The sequence below is a fragment of the Neltuma alba genome, unplaced genomic scaffold (assembly GCF_004799145.2).
Source record: "Neltuma alba isolate B1F8T4 unplaced genomic scaffold, ASM479914v2 tig00013009_pilon, whole genome shotgun sequence".
Classification (NCBI taxonomy): domain Eukaryota; kingdom Viridiplantae; phylum Streptophyta; class Magnoliopsida; order Fabales; family Fabaceae; genus Neltuma; species Neltuma alba.
In genome coordinates, this window is record NW_021637358.1 from 24,952 (window position 1) to 37,188 (window position 12,237).

Genomic DNA, 12,237 nt, shown 5'->3' on the forward strand with positions numbered 1-12,237 from the left:
AAAAGAAAATTGATTTAAAAGCACTACCAAACAAAGAAAAAAGCTGTTATGAACTAGTTCTGTATCCAGTGACAAGGAACAGAGCATCTAATGACAAGGGACACAACATCCAGGAAAACACCTAAACATCATATCTAATACAGAACTAGTTCATAACAGCTTTTTCAGAACAAATTCAAAAAGTTATACAATATTATGTAGATATCCAAAAATTACCGTCCTTCACTGAATGAAACTCCTATACAAATCATATATCATGAAAAAGTTAACTTTACCTAATCTACCATACATATTAAAGGACGAGTGTAATTTTTGAACAAACATATCCAATGAGCCATTAGTTAATAACTTCTGTCAGTACCTTCAAAAAAACCCATCTCTTAATAGTAATAATCGATCTCATAACCCCCTCCCTACCATATTGATGAATCTAAGGCAAGCTTTGGTCTTCATTCTCAATCAACATGTGGTCCAGCAGTCCTAGGTTTCTTATTGTGGTGGACGCATATTAATCATTGTCCCCATTAGAGACATTTATCTCCATTACCCATTCCCTTCTAGTAAGGCAACCATTACATCACAACATTTTAAGTATCACTCTCTACTAATTTCCATTTTGTTTCATTTTCTCTTGCTGTGCTATTTTTTTTCAGACAAAAGAAAAAACTGTTACTGAGTTCGACATCCTCCATGAGTTACTTTCTTTCCATTAACAGTTTCATAAACTAACATAATAATAAAGGAAGAAAACAGCGATGAAGGAGTAATTTATGTGGCATGATTATTAGAGGAAAAAGAATGTATAAGTTGAAAATTTAAAAAGATGTTGAGAAACCCGGGAAAAGTTTTCATTAAATTCTTTATTAATCAGAATAATTAACCTTATTATCACTAAAAAGACCAACAATTATTGTAAAAGCTATTTCATATCATACCGAAACAAAACTATACTACAACAATCAAGAACTAATCTTGAGTTAAATTAGATGCTGATTAGCAAGAAGAAAGAGCATAATCACACCAGAAATTAGACGCCGACCAGCAAGCCCTTCAATGATAGGTCACGATGCCGACGACCACTACCTTGAATGATAGCTTTTGAACCAGAAATTGGGAGCAAATGGGAAGGAACACGCTGAAACTTTTGCCCAGTTTTTGTCAACACTTGATTTCAACAAAGTGTCGGAATTTTTGAGTGAGAATGTGGAAGAAAAAGGGTAAACTTTGGGTTCCTCTTTCTTATTCCCTTCGGCGAATAGTGCTTGGATTTTCCAATGAAAATGGGATAACTTTCAACAGATTTGAATTTATCTCATTAGGGGTAAAAACGTCCAGTCTCATTTTACTGAATTACACTGAGGTCCCTTTGGGACTTCAGAAGAATTATCACATTTCAGGGGACCTTTTTGCTGTATATTTGGTTCTGTGGGACCTCAATGTCATTTTCCCAAAATAAATTCATATCCAATATATCCATTTCGTTGATATGGAGACTTTAACCATAGATAATATAAATGTATTTTCTATATATAAACAGTAATAACAATATATCACCACCAGCATCAATTATAATACAAATAAATACGTTCTTTAAAATTTTCCAAAATTTAGAAATAAATCACATTATTCAAAATACATAAATTGTACTATTTATCATAAATTTTATATTCTAAATCAATATTTTCATATAACTGTACACTCCTAGTAAGTAATACCCAAAAGAAGATTAACAGACCACCCTCCCAACGCGGAATAAGCACATAAATTTTATGAATCCTCAGTGCATTTGTATATTTTTTCGGTCTTTTTTTCCGTGCCTGTTGGTTTGGTTCTCCGTTAAGTCTGAGTGTTGATAAGCATTCCTGCCTGGTGTATGTCTCAATGGTTGACCTTTTGATTTGCTAACCATAATGATCTAAACCCTCATCTCTTTAGTTCATAGTTTTATTTGTTAGACTGTGTTTGGCAATACTATGAAACCATGGTTTTGGGACCCAAACTATGGTTTGGGTCCCAAATTTGCCAAACAGTGAAGAAAATTAACAAACTGCGGTTTTGGGTCAAAATCATAGTTTCAGAAGAAGTAAATCTATTCTACTTTTGGCTTAAATTAAAGAGTATGATTATGCCTGTCAGAGTAGATCTCAATGCTAATATGACTTTAACACCTCTCAATTATTTTTTTATAAACATATTTAATCTTATATTTTGTAAATATATATACATATTAATTATTTATTATTACTTATGCCTTTTTAATTATAAATATATGCACATATTATTAATTATGTTGGTAAAAAATATATTATTAACAATTTTATTCCTTCAAATTAAAATATATTATAAAATCCATCTTTTATGTAATTACATACTAACTTATGCCTTTTTTTAGTAATTTGCACATATAAAAAGTGTTTCTGATAACAATTATTCAAACATTCTCATTTTATCAGAATCACTTTTTTACAAAATCTATTCTCTTAAGAATCTATTCTCCAAAAATTATTCTCCAAATTATAGTTTGGTTTCATCCAAACACTCTTAGTCCACCACAGGTCATTTCTTGGGCTATTATAAGTTGAACGCAATTGCGTTTGTGATTATGGTTGATGACACAGAAAGAAGAAATCCTTCAATTCACATCAATACAATATCTTTCAATGATATTGGCCAATTCAGAGATGCACACTGGTTCATACTATTTCATACACACAGATCTGCCAATGCCAAACGTACAACTCAAAATTTTCTACAATGAAATGGTAAGAAAATGACAAATAAAGAAACTGAAAAATATAATATTCTAAATCAGTACCTAAAACTTGAAAATGAGTATTTTGAAAATATAGTTAAATAATTAAAATGTCCTTATATCAAAAAGTTTATTAATAAGTTTTGAACTATTAATACCAAGTGTTGAATAACAAATAACAAAAAATGTATTGACAATGACAAGGTTGATAACTTTTTTTCAAGTCTAATATAAAAGCGTTTTAGTCATTTAATTATATTTACAAAATATTATATCACACATCACTTCTTCTTTTTTCAGTTCCTAGGTGTCTAAATTGAGAAGTAATAATTTCAAAGTTCTTTTTGTGAAAATTTTCCAATAACGGAGCTTCTTTTCAATAGTGGTCTCTGTCCCCAGATGGTCGACTCGACTGCCTTCAACTCCAAACTCTTGACTGCTCCAACTGCGCTGTACTGTATTCTCAAATAGACTTATGTGGCATCCCCCTCTACACTGCCTCTTTATCTTGTGCTGCCATTGTCATGTATAAAGATAATACTATCTCAAATCCTAATTATACTAATTGATTCATTTAAAAAAAATTAAGAAAATAAGTTAAGTTAGTTATTTGTAATAAATATGTATTGTCTTTCCTAAAATATCCATACTAATCAAGTGTATTAGTTAGAACTACTATTATTAGAATGATTACTTTAAGAAAAAAAATACATAAATATGAGAGATAAAGTGGATTTGGGTCTTATAGTTAAAATCAAAATAAAAATTAAATAAGATTTTATATTAAGGACATAAGATGGTACATAGACAAATTGTAGCTCATTGGTCTCTCACCTTTTGGACGATGTCCTTAGTTTGCTAAATAGGTTTACTTTATGTGCCTTTGTTTATTAATGCGAATTTACTTTTTATCAAAAAGAAACTAAAATACGAATTAGAAGATACCAAGAAAAAGGGGGGACAATAATACTCATCCGGTCCTTAATATAAAACCTAATTAAAAAGTTAATTTTGATTCTAAATATAGAACCTATTTATTATATTTACCAATTCTATCCTAAATTACCCCTATTGAATAATTAAATACCACAATAATACTTATTAATAATACGCTTATATATTTTATAAAGTGAGTGAGTACTTATTACTCATTAATTACACACATATATCAATTCTACCGTTTTATATTTTTAATAAAATAATTTAAAACATTTTTTGAAATGTCAGTTTTTTAAAACAGTTTTAACTAAGGGTATTTTGGGAAACATATACCATATTTATGATTATTATCTAACTTAACTAACTTTTTTAATTTAATCAAAGTACTCCTTCGGTCCTTAATATATGATCTAATTTTTGAGTTAGTTTTGGTCCTAAATATAAGACCCATTTCTCATTTTTATTAATTTTTTTAAATTACCCTCATGGATACTCCCTCACCCATAATTAAGTAGAAGAGAGAGAGGGGTATTAAGAAAGACGATTATGGTGTTTTAGAAAAAATGTGTCATTTTTCTTATAATTAACTAATTTATCTAACTTTCTTAACCTAATCAAATTAATTAAATATGTCTTATATTAAGAACAAGAGGAGTATATGATATTTCTAACATGATATATCTGATGAATGATCATAGCACACATGAGATCATAATTATAGAACTCTCTACCATATCCAATGAAGAAGTCCACTGGGTCCACTACTATGCAAAGGTTGGCCATTATATATGACAAAATAATGTTCTTTCATAAGATGGGCTGACTGCCCAGTATTATTCATCCCCCAAAAAAAAAAAAAGTTCCCCTTCCGCCTCCAGAGGTCCAGGTTCCTTTTTTATTTTTGTTGGGAAAAAAAGACAAAATTTCCTTTGCAATTAATCTTTAATTTAAAATAACAATAATAAATGTAAATTAGTTCACTTTAATGGATAAAAAATCCCCTAAGATATCGAATTATATATCAAAATATTAATTTATGATCTCACGAAGCACACCTTAATAGCTTTCGGTCTAAAAAGAATTAGTTTCAAGCCCATCATTTCACCTAGAATATAGATTTATCACTCTCACTCACTTAGTCGAGAACATCATTCTTCAGTTCGTGATTCGTGTTTCATCTGGCCTTTAGATTTGTGATCCAGATCCGCCATCGGCTTCAGGTTTGTTCCTCCTTCTTCAATGTGCATAGTAAACATGTGAGGTTTTTTTTTGGAATAATCTTCGTTCGCATGCGATGCTAAACTATTCTCATCTGAATAATGGTTTTTCCTTCTTTTTTTTTTGTCAATCTGCCATTGATTAAAATCAGACTTGATGTTTTCGGGGTAAAATAGACTTTTTCAGTAAGAAAAAAAATTATGTGAGTTGGGTAATAGGAGCTCACCAAGACCAATACATATCTTTAGATCCAGAGAGAACTTACAAAAATCGCCTATTAACAAAGTCCTCATATCGATAGTAAAATTTAAACTCACGGTTTTATGAGTTGAGTAAAGTCTTTGCCAACTGAATCAGTTCTTGTCAGCAAGTGAAATAAATTTATCCTATAGACCGAGTGAAGTTTGCGTTTTCCGGATATTTTGATTTCGATTTGGGGAACTACAGCAAATCTTGCACGAAGTCTAGACTTGTCCATTGTTTGTTATTCATGTTGTAGATATAGCTAATTTTGACTTTTGACGCTCCTTTGATCCTTAGATTTCGTGTCAACGGTTCAAATGCTATAGTCGGTTAAGTTTGATTCTTTTGATAGCCCCCCCCCTCTTTATCTTTATAATTTTTAGAATTTTAGAATAGGCGTTTGTTTAATTTATTAGTTTAAATGGAGGGTCAGTTTAGTATATTATAGACATTTAGGGCAAAAAAGCCTGGTGAAAGAGAATGGGGAGTTAGGAATAAAATGAGTTTTGTTAAGTTTGAAGTTCAATGAAGCTAATCAAATGATCAATTTGCTCTGTATCAGTCAAAACACCCAATCTCAAAATTCTGTTCTCCAATAGTGTACTAGAATTTTTCTTTCCGGTGATAATAGTGTGTTAGAATTTAGAAATACAAATATTTTAGCAAAACACCCAATCTAAAAATTCTTTTCACCATATATGTTTATTTTATTAATATATTTTAGCAACGTTGTAATGAGATGCAACTTATACTGCATCTTCTTTACAAAATTGAATGAAGAAAAACTTAGCAAATTAGAGAATTCTGCTATGAAAATTTGCGGCTTCACCGCATATCAAGCTATTGAACTGTTTTAGTAATTCTTAGTACCTATGTATATATGACTTTGATTTGTAATATCTATAATTACCGTATACAGAAGTGGGAATGGGTGATGAGGAACTAAGTATGGTTTTGTGTATCATTAAATACTCTAGACCATTCCTTTCAGCATAGGAAGTTCAATTTACCAGACCAAGATAATAGACTTTTTACCAGATGAAACAAGAATATAATCTCATGATGGATTGGAATATACTCCCTCCATTCCTTATTATAAGAGACATTTGATGCTTATGGCATGTTCCTATATATAAGAGACACTTACAAGTTGTCTCTACTTTTTTGTGTTGATTTATTATTTTACCCATATTTATTATCTCCAACTCACACTCTCTCTCCCTCTCACTTCTCTTTCTTTTAATAATTTAATTGTTCTCTCTCATGCTCTCTCTCCTTATTAATGAGGGCATTTTTGGAAAAAAATTATACTTTTTACACATTAATTGTTCTTAACTAATTTTAACTGTTTTTTTGATCAACGTACTTCGGTTATATGTCTCTTATAATAAGGAACAGAGTGAGTAGTAAATATGAAAGCACGAAATTCAGTTTATGCTGTTAAATTCTTCATATGGCAAAACGATGTTTCAAAACTTCACATAATTCATGAGTTCTTCTAATCTGTTTGAATGGAATAATTACATAGATGAAAATTGGTGATGAAGTTGATAATGATGGTAAAATATATTAACAAAACCTCCCCGGGCACACTTGTTCGGTGTGTGTTTGGAGATGATGCTTTGTATCAACTAGATTGCAAGAATAGCACTGTTGTGGATGATGGGATTTCCTAATATATAGTCCAAGATCGTTGCTTTCTTGCGCCACTGTTGTGGATGATGGGATTCTTTACATTTATGATTATGTACGTTGACATGAAGCTGGCTTCCTATGATATTCGCCACAAAATGGAACTTCATGTGGTTGACATTCCCCGTTCTGATGCCTTTGGTTTCGAAAGAATTGTCGAACTAGATCATTGTGCTTTCTAAGAATAGGTTCTGCATTATTTGGGTATGGCAAGGTATCAAGGAAACGGACTTTCATTACACAATATTCTCAGTTTCTCTTGATTAACCTAAGCCCACTGTGCTTCTCGAGAAGAAGCAGGTTTTCCCTAATTGTTGGCTACACACACACACATTCCAGTTTCTATGTTCAGTGTTGATTGATTTTATTCATGTTTACAGTGATCCACATTCAGATGAGGCGAACAGTTCGAGCTCCAAAAGTAGTGCTGTCCATGAGTAATGGGAGGAATTCAGACGAAATGTGTTTAGAAAACGGCTTGAACATGTTACAATTGATATTTGATATATATATCATGTGCCAACTGCCATTGGAGCTTCAATTGATATTATTGGCTCATTTACAAAGATTAAGAAAATTACTAAATTACTTAATTATAGCATATGTTGTATAATCTTTCTAAAATATTTATTTGGATCATTAGTTTATATATTAATTTATAAATGACGCAATTAGCTGAAGGAAAATAATAAATATAAATAATTTAAAATAATTTAGCAACTTATTTAATTTTTTGAAATTAATTAATTGGGTTTTAACTTAAGAACCGGAGATAGGAACCAAAAAGAAATCAAAATACAAATTAGAACATACCAATAAAAAGAGAAAAACAAAAAAAAATACTGCCTTCGATCCTTAATATAAAAACTAATTAGGAGTTAGATTTAGTTCTAAATAGAAAACTTTAATTTATTTTGTCTATCATTTTTGCCCAACATATCCCTATTGATTTTAAAGAATTCCTACCAAGGGATAATTTCATTATTCCAGTTATTTAATGCACATATTTGAAAAGGATTCTTTAGGGAGAACAAATTATATTTATAACAAATAACTAATTTAATTGATTTTTTTAATATTATTAAATTAGTTATCTAACTCTTATATTAAGGATAGTATGTATTAAGGATAGTATGCATTATGAAGATATGATATATCTGATGAATGATAATAGCACACATGTGAGATTATAGGTACAGAACTTTCATCCTTATCTATCCAATGAAGAAGTCCACTGGGTCCATTTTTATGCAAAACTTGGCCTTCGTATAAGATAATATAATGTTCTCCTTTGGCACTCAGTGGTCCGGTTCCTCATTTTCATTTTTTGCCAACCAGTTTCCTCATTTTTATGTATATAAATAATCATAACAATTACATGCCTTCATACCTAACTCATGAATCCATGTTGATTTGATATTCTAGCAGCATTTAAACTTTAAAGATCTAGAGCGGCTAGATGCATGAACTTGCAATAATATTTGTCGCTTTGAGATTAAAATACTTTTATTTCTTTAAGATTAAACTAGTTATTTTTTTTGGGGTGTGTGTATAAGAATTTAGATAAATATTTAATTAATTTTATTTAATCTAAATTAGTTATATTTATGGACATATCTCTGCTTATCCGTATACTTATTTTAAAAATTAACCTCTTTGCAACCTGAACCAAGAAATTGACAATTGACAAATAGGATTAAACTAACAAAAGGAACATTTTTAATTGAAATGTCTTTTAAGTTACGTAAAGGTAAAGCGGATTTTGAACATAAGCTAGTAGCATAGACCACCTTTGATTTCTTGGAATTAATATTGGAATCTTGCCGAAGGGAATTAGCTAGAACTAATCATATAACAATCTTCCCAAGTCTCAATTGGATCTAAATTCAGAGAAGATCTGGCGGTGCATGAACATTTTTGGCACATTATTGAGAGTTTACATGACTGATCTTTACTTACACCCTACCCAACTCTCATCGTTTAAATTAGTCCCAAAATATGCGTATCTACTACCTCCTAAATATAAAATTTAGTTAAAGATTCAATTTGATGATAAATATAAGACCTCAATTCAATTTGTCCCATATATTTATTTATTTCTTTTTCCAAAATAGTCTCCATAGTAATTGTATATATATTAAAAAATTATCATTTTGATGTACATGATTAATAATGATATTTTAAAAAAGATAATACTGATTTGTTATAAATAATTAACTTAATTAATATTTTTATATTTATAAATTAATTATCTAATTTTTATATTAAAAACAAAAAGCGGCATTACATGAAGCTCAAATAATGAGTTATCCTTAACCATGATTTGAAAGGTCATTAACTTTTTTCCGGAGATAGAGACAAGACCCTATCATCTCAAAAACAGTAACATCAAAAGTTGCCGAAATTTTGATGGTGATATAATATAAGCATGATTAAGCTAGTTATAGCAAGTGTCATTAGCAAGTACAATAGTGTGGTATTTGTGAGCTAACAAAACGGCCAATTAGATTAAGAATTTAGAAGTTTTTTTGATTAATTATTTTGAAAAAGAACTAATATGGGTGTCACTTTGCGACTCCACGGCTACAAAATTTTACTCTTTCGGTGGCCGCCATGTGATCAGATCTTGGGTTTCTTCTGGTTAATATTATTGCATATATCTTGTTCTGCCCACCCAACATGGTCATCATCAACGACTTACAGAGATTTTGATTGGTGATTTATTTAGTGGATGAGATTGGATGGACTAAGATATCTGCACTTTTCTTTTCTTTCTCTTTTTTTCCCTTCTTGTTTCTTCTGTTTTTTCCCCTTTAATTTTAAGATTAATATATGTTTACTTCTTAAAATTTAAATTTATTTTAATTTTAATTTTTAAAATTTGAAACAAGTAGTCTTAAAGGTTTCAGGAACTAAAAATACTATTCCTGTAGCGACAAAAAAAATTTAGACAAATTAAAATGAAATTAAAATTTTGGATGAAAACTCCCAGTATCAGATGTTTCAGAGATCAACACAAAAATGATCTCAAATTTATTAACCCTGACTGTTCAAGCATTAAGAGAGAGTGTTCCATCATCGGATTCAAAATAATTGCGGCTTCGGAGATTTAATACTCCTCCGATCCTTAATATAAGATCTATTTAACTAATTTGATTAGATTGAGAAAGTTAGATGAGTTAGTTAATTATAAGAAATATAACATGTTTTTCTCAAAACACCATAATCATCTTCCTTAATATCCTCCCTCCCTCTTCTAATTGATTATGGTTGAGGGAGTATCCATATGAGTAATTTAGAAAAAATTTATAAATATAAGAAATAGGTCTTAAATTTAGAACCAAAATTAACTTAACAATTAGGTCTTATATTAAAAACTAAGAGAGTAACTTACTTTAAAAAATGTCCTTATGTCTTTCACCTTGTTTAATCGATGGCTTCTCCGTTCTCTCTCCCTCCCACGCTGGGGAGAAAAAATAACTTTTGAAAATTGTAAAATTTTTTATATTATCTAACTTCTTTAGTATCATAAAAATAATTAACATGAGCTTATGAAAAGGCCAGGAGGAAGTGCTAAATAAGTAAAATGTTTCAAAAATTTAAATTCATAAAAAGAAGACGTGTTCTTTTCGCTGGCCGAAAGAGAGAGAGAGAGAGATAAGTGTTCTTTGACTTCTTTCAAAGCTCAAGTTATTCCCTACAGTCCAAACTGGAGAGCGCACAAATAAACCGGAAAAAAATTACTCCTCCGATTTTTAATATAAAATACATTTAACTAATTTGATTAGATTAAAAAAGTTAGGTAAGTTACTTAATTATGAGAAATGTAACACATTTTTTCTAAAACACCATAATCATCTTTCTTAATATTCCTTCTTCCTCTTCTACTTGATTATGGTTGAGGGAGTATCCATAGGGGTAATTTAGAGAAAATTGATAAATATGAGAAATGGGTCTTATATTTAGGATCAAAACTAACTTAATAATTGAGTCCTATGTTAAGGACCGGAGGAGTATTAAGGTAGTTATTTATTTGTAATCAATATATCTTCAATTTATGATACTTCTCCAGCCCTAATATAAGACCTAATTAATTAATTTGTATGGATTAAGGATGTTAACTAAATTAGTTAATATTATCTATTTTTTAACACACTCTAAGCATCTTTTTTAATTTCTTCTCTCATTCTCTTACTTGATTATTGTTAGAAAATATTAATTAGGTTAATTTGAAAAAAAATCGATAAATATGTGAAATACCTCCTGCGGTCTTTAATATAAGACCTATTTTGTAATGTAATTTACACTACAAATAGGTCTTGTACACATGGGTTTTATACACTACAAAATAAGTCCTTATATTTAGGATCAGAAGAATATCTTTATATACAGGACTAACATTAACTCCCAAATTGAGTTCTATGTTAAGGATTAGATGAGTAATTTTTAAGGTTGTTAAAGTATTAAAAATGATAGAAAAAGAAATTATTATGTTCTAATCAAACCAAACTTCTTGACATTCTCCTATATCTATGAACTATGGTATCATGCGAGGGAGAATAATCTCTAGAGTGGAGCAATATCTAGTAGTAAGATATTTCATGATTACTTCGTTCTCTTTCTGGTGCACATTCAACTTAAAGCTATTGCCCCGCCGACCCGTATCATCATATGAAATTACATAAACGATTACGAGCATACAGGCAATGAATAATTACAATCTGGTCCACGGAAAATGATGAGACGGCTCCGCTACTTAATATAAAAGCCATATAATTAATTTAGATATATTAAGACAGTTAGTTAAGCTAATAATTAGATTATATATCAATTTATGAGCTGAGTAAACTGGTTTGGAGAAAAATAATAAATATAATATTTTAAAATAATTTATTTAACTTTTTTAAAAAAATTTTCACATTAATCATCTGTATTGTATTAAGAACCAGAGCTAATATTAAGAACCGGTGGAGGTAGTGTGTGTATATAGCTCAAAATAAAGTCAACATACTGGTATGCTCCTTCAAAAACCGGCCTAGGTTTGTGTTTGTGCTAGGAAGAGATTAATGACGTCCAAAGAAAGCCCTGAAGCAAGAAATAATCGTGTCTGACTCAAAGGCATTAGGGATCTTAATGCTAATTGAAAGGTTCATATAATATTGATATCTGGAAGACCCACTAGTTGTTGCTCATCAATTTGCACGCAGATAACAATTCATTATAATGTTGCTTTTTCACTTCTTTTTCCAGCGAATGAATTGGACAACTTGACCTACCACTGCAAATAAGCATGGCGTAGCGGTTTTCTCGTGCTCGATTGTGTGATGCAAAATATGAGCACAAGCTGAAAAGTATATTAATGTCGAGTGGATATTTTAATTATCGGTGATTAC